This window comes from Xyrauchen texanus, chromosome 18 (assembly GCF_025860055.1).
Source record: "Xyrauchen texanus isolate HMW12.3.18 chromosome 18, RBS_HiC_50CHRs, whole genome shotgun sequence".
NCBI classification, from domain to species: Eukaryota; Metazoa; Chordata; class Actinopteri; order Cypriniformes; family Catostomidae; genus Xyrauchen; species Xyrauchen texanus.
Genome location: NC_068293.1, coordinates 36,640,430 through 36,646,750, shown reverse-complemented (window position 1 = coordinate 36,646,750; position 6,321 = coordinate 36,640,430). Strand labels below are relative to the sequence as shown.

The 6,321-nt window shown below is 34.7% G+C and overlaps 1 protein-coding gene across 1 annotated transcript in view; it reads left to right on the top strand.

The window, feature by feature from the left end:
• Positions 1-6,321, top strand: part of LOC127659061 (NGFI-A-binding protein 1-like) — a 29,638-nt gene that overhangs the window by 418 nt on the left and 22,899 nt on the right. The gene's annotated exons all lie outside the window — the stretch shown is intronic.

Genomic DNA, 6,321 nt, shown 5'->3' with positions numbered 1-6,321 from the left:
TTTGGATTGGTTTTGATCCATGTGGCGCGTCTTGCCGTGCAGACCGGACAGCGCTCGGTTCCGTATGTGAATGTGCCCCGTGGGCGTCTGTTCGTCGGCAGCTGTGCGGATAGGACAGCATCCTCAGCGTTTCCTCACTTCCAAATGAAGTATTCCCAATGGTTTCAGTTGTATTTGCTCTTGCAATAGCTTTTGAATGTGTGCTAATGATAGATGAATAGAAAAAAACATTGTCACGATATGTCAAAAGAATTACAAGGCATTTCTATAAATATTTTGAAAACAGTTTTAAAGCGTTTAAGTTATAAAGGATAATAATAATAATAATAATAATTATTATTATTATTATAGTAAAAATAATATGTGATAGACTGATACCCATCACATTATATATCGTTTACATCTTATATTAATATTAATTGGCTGCATTAGGTCATTTGTGAGTTTATCGGCATGTAAATGTGCACAATTGGCAGTAAAACAGAAGTGATCATTGCACCCAGTGTAAGTTTCCAAATATATATAAAGCCTTGGAAATGTGTAGTGCGCTATATATATATATATATATATATATATATATATATATATATATATATATATATATATATATTATTTTTTTTTATACATAAGCCATTACAACTCCATATCCATTCAACCTCTATATTTTAACTGGCTGATATTTGGCCATTTATGAGATGATTGGTACTTTGCCTGATTGGCAAACTTACAGAAGTTGTCATCGCACCTAGTGTCAGTTGGAAAACAATTCTGGAGTGGCTTGTAAATATATAATGTATATTTTCTGTTTTCTTTTTTAAGTATTGAGTAAAAGAAGTGTTTATTTAAATTAAGCAATTTTACACATATTGTACAACTAATCAACAACAATAATAGTCCCATAAATTCCCATAAACATTAGTAATAGTTGATGATGCATCGTGTTTGGGTCATTATTTGAATAATATTTTGAATGTGGTAATGGGACATTTTATTTTGAATTGTGTTTTCTGTATTGTGAAGATATGACTCATTGTTTGCCACCTCACTATATATACACTAAGCCCCCCAATATACCATCTCAGATGTTACTAATATTAAATGCAGGGTGGTGAACTTTGGTCATGCCTGTTTTCCTTCACTAATATTTTCCTTTACTCTTCAAAAGACCCTGCAATTAATCACATTTAGGTTAAAGGCACTGTCACCATTTAGAGTCTATTCGCACCCATCCGTTGAAGCGCTTTTAGACTTAAGAGTGAAAAGCATCAAGTCAATAGGTCTCATTAGGAAATGAAAGCATTGAAAAGGAAACATTGAAGACATCTGTATCTGTGAGAAGGCAGTGTGTGTAGGGGGAGCAGTTGTATTCTATTGGGATTTGTTGTATGCAGTTAAAATATTTTACACTTTGTGATAATCTGTAAGGAAGGAATCTTGATCTTGATCTTCTTTTTGGAGCTTCAAAGTTCTGGCCACCATACACGTGTATTAAATGGACCTATAGAACTTAGAAATTCTTCTAAAAATCTTTGTTTGTGTTCAGCAGAAGAAAGTCAAACACATCTTGGATGGTATAAGGGTGAGTAAAGGATGAGAGAATTTTTATTTTTGGGTGAACTATCCTTTAATTGGCCAACATTTAAAGCATTTTATTGTGTAGCCCTCTACTTAAATGGATAGTTTGCTCATAATTTACTTGCCCTTGTTCCAAACCTGCATGGCTTTCTTCTGTTGAAAACAAAATAAATTTTAATGAAAGTTATTGCCGCTCTTGTCAATACAATGAAAGTGAATAGCAAAATTCAGCATTTTGCCTGATAACATCTCAATGTGTGTTCCATGGCAGAAAGAAATTCAAATGGGGTTTGAACAACATGAAAGGGAGAAATAATGACAGAATGTTCATTTTTGGCCAAACTATTGGCCATACAATCCAAGTATGTAGATTGTATCCCTCCTAGTAGTGGTGCACGCAGTATGTTCATATGGAAAACAGCTGTCCTTCAAATATTTGGTTGCTATTTTAGCACAGGATGATAGGTTGCTTACACTTCAAGTTAAGCTCCTTGTTAATAGTTTCATCCCACGATATTGGACAGATCTCAATGTGAATCCATTATTCATTTAGATTGATAAGCGTCCGCTGTGGGGCACCATAAGTACATGCTGTGAGTGCTCTCAGCATGTTGCGTGAAGCCCTGGCCTTAGATCTCCAGCGTTAGGAGCCCAGCTTGCTGGGGGGAGCGATAGCTCTGGATAAATTGCTGCCTAAGTGCCATCCATGCTGACACTGAATTGTTTTCAACAAGGCACCCTTCACTTGGGCCTAGGCCTCAGTCATCCATTAGTGCTGTGCAGTGGGGCATGCTCATTAGAGTTCATACACTCACTCTTCAATACGTGCTCTCAGCCTAGCTGGGTGGCTGTTCTTACTCACTTCTAGTGCACTGACACTCATGAAGACTTAGCAGCATCTGTCATGATTTACTGCCACTAAAAGAATATTAATTGAGACCTGGCATTTACATTGTTTAAATGTTGAGTTTACGAATGTTCTCTGGAGTGTCACATAGCATAGATGTCATAAAAGACAATGTGTTTTAAAGGGAGAATGATCCTACACTGTAAAAAAAATCCTGTTAAATTGACGGTAAAAAAATTGGCAGCTGTGGTTGCCAGAAATTCACCGTAAAAAATACGGTAACCACGTTTCAGGCTTTACAGGATGTAATTTTGATGCCTGTATTTTACGGTGCATTTCTGTCGTTTATGTTATTAAATAATAAACTTAATATATTAACCTTCTGGAACTGTAAAAATTTGCTTTTCACTTAATGTATTGTTAATCACCATAGTTATTACTGAAGGGCACATGATGACATGTAGTTCATCAATAGAGGCACTTCCAGGAGAAATGACCAACAAACATGTAGAGACAGAGCTCAGTGTTACTCACACAATCACTAAACACCATCAGGGTAACACATGTGAAATTAAAATAATGTAATAAATATAAACTAAACTACATCAAATATAACACACAACACTGATAACTGATATTAAACATTTGAAGAAACATATCTATTCCCATAAAATATAATGAAATGAACCGGGTCAAGCAGGGAATTCTGGGAATGCCCTATTATTGTTTTTTACTGTAATTTTATCAATAATTTACCATAAAAAGTACATGTAGTCTCTTGTTAAACATAATATAATTGTTAATTAAACAGAAAATCATACTTTTTACATTAAAAAATATATATTTAAAAATGTTACTGTATATTTTAAGGTTACTCATTAATCAATTATTAGTTTTTTACTGTAGTTAATGGTGACTGAGGCGGTACAATACAATACAATGCAATACAATACAAGTTAAGCTCAATCAACAGCATTTGTGGCATAATAATGATTACCAAAAAAAAATATTTTGACTTCTTTAAAAAAAGCATGTGTAGGTTCCAGTGAGGCATTTACAATGGAAGTGAATGGGGCCAATTTATTAATAAGAAAATACTCACTTTTTCAAAAGTACTATAGCCACAAGACACTGCAAATGTGTGTGTTAACATGATTTTAGTGTGAAAACATCGCTTACTAACCTTTTCTGTGTAGTTATAGCCAGTTTTACAATTTCGTAGGAATGATGATTTGTGTCAACAAACCCTAAAACCCTAAAATTAAGATATAAACAACATTATAGCTCAAATAATACATTCGTTTTAACAGAAGAATTGATGGGAGTGCCTTTATAAAAATAATAAGCTTCACATTTCTGCCTTTAAACCCTCCAAAATTGGCCCCATTCACTTCCATTGTAAGTTCCTCACTGTATACTCGATTTTGCTTTTTTTTTTTTAAAGAAAAGGAGGATCGATATGAAATTATTTTTTTGTGGTAATAATCAATGTTGATTGAGCTTAACTTTTATTGAACCCAGAAAATTCCTTTAAATGAATTAATCCAGAAAAATGTATTTGGTTAATTTTAGTTTGTAAAAATGCAATTGTTCATTATCATTTCATGTATTAACTAATGTTAACACAATCACAGCTAATTTAAAAGAATATATATATAAAAAAAAAAAGAATAAAGAATAAAAACTGCTGTAAAACTAAAGTATTCATTGTTAGTTCATGTTAACTAATGTAGTTAACTAATGTTAAAGAAAACAACCATGTTGTAAAGTGTTAAAAAACAACAACATAAGCATTGTATGGATAAGCATGCTTTTAATGTAGAACACCTCAAAACATGACTCTCAAAACACATGTTCAATGAGATATCGTTAAGGTCAGAATGGTCTCAATATGAATATATTCACAAAATATGATTCACAAATGCGTAACATAATTCACATTAACAGAAAAATGTATATGTTAACAAAACACGAATCATATGCATAACCACATTCACATTCAAAAGATATGATTCACAAATGCAAAGTGCAATTCATAAATATACAAGCGTGTTCACACATTTTTTTTAATGTCTTTACATTTATCCATATTATACATTTGTGCAACCATCTTTTTTGGATCCCATAAATACGTCATGGAGATATATTTTTTATGTGAAATACTGTAGGTTACACATTTTTTAATGTTTATTTTGAGTCTATTTTAACCCCATAGATGTATAGACCCTCACATCAAATGTTTCTGTGGCTATGACATGTGGGCCTTTTCCCCATCTCAGGCTCATTATTCATAGAATTTCCAGACTGTCATCTCACATAACAGACAAATGAGCAAAGTGAGCTCGGTAACACATTAGTATGCATTACGGTGTCTCTGACAAAGTTTGCAAAAAACATTATGTGCGTGTGTGTTTGTGATCATCGTACATCCATAATCCTTGGATCCATTTAAGGAAGCAGTGGGTGAATTAAAGTGAAATGCAGAAGTAGATCTTCTAGCATGCACACCTACCATCCCACTCCCACACACAGCTCCATTACCCCACCTCCCTCCCTCCCCTGCAGCCAATCTGGCTTTTATCACTGCTGCTGCTGTGGATGCAGATCCTGACAGTGGCAGCTGTAAAGGCAGTATCCCGGCAGAAACAAATGAGGCCTGTGCTGTGAGAGGCCACCTACGCGTGCTGCAGAGGTGGAGTGTGGTATTTGACTCTCCCAGCAGCCCAGGAGCCTGACAGGCACTCTCTTATAGTCGCCAATCTTGGATCCAGCCACACATTTCTGTCTCCCCCTGCTGTGGCAACCAGTGTTGGGGAGTAACTAACTAAAAGTAGCCATGCTTCTAACTTCAAGAGATAGTTCACCTTTCCTCCGTGGAACACAAAAGGAGATGTTTGGCAGAATGTTCAGTCTCAGTCACCATTCACTTCTATTGCATTGTTTTTCCATATAATGAAAGTAAATGGTAACTAATGGTAAAATATTCTGCCTAGTGTCTGGTTTTTTGTTCCATAGAAGAATGGCATACATTTTTGGTGCAACATGAGGTACATGTTGAAAAAATCTTCATTTGTGGATCCCTTTTTCAGCGATTAGCTGTGCACTGTGACAAAAAAACTAAATCGCAGTTTTTTCATCACATTTTATTGCACCTACAGCTTTACAGCAAAGCAAAACTGAGATTAATAATCAAAAGCAATCACCTAAAATAAACACTCTCATGAAGCATTTGAAGGTCGTTTAGATGGCTAATTTCAATGAACCAGTTCAAAAAAACAATTTACAGATTCATTTGAGTTTCAGGACAGATGGCAGCACAACATTTTATGCCTTTTTTGTAGCACTATTCTAATAACTTTATTATAAAATTTAGTTAAATTATGTTTTTCATAACTATGTTTTCGACTCTATTTTATAAATGATATTGTCTATCAAAAGTGCCATGTAATGATGTCACTCTAGTTGAGATCCTCATTATTTTTGTGACAGATAAACACTGCTCTGATATGGTAGTTGCCGTTGTATAAATTCGCTATTCACAATCAGTCATGATTAATTTAATCCAAGAGTGAAAATGTGCAATAAAAAGATGGTTACTCAGATTAAGTGAGTAGTATTCTGCTGGTCATGTGATTCTAAAATGGCAGCACCCATGAGGGCGCCCCTCCCCCGTGTAGAATAAAGCAGCATTTGTAAGGTTACTGATATGACTAGAGTCCTCATCTCATGTGAGTGGTCACGATTTTATACATATGTTTTAAAATTACAAATAATTTCTTTAGGAGTAAAACTTTTTAATATTGAAAAAAATTGCTGAGTGCACCTTTAAAGCACCTTTTAATTTGCAGCTTGTGGTGTAGCTAACAGTTTGTGGCAGGGCAGAGGGCGGGGCCAGGTCG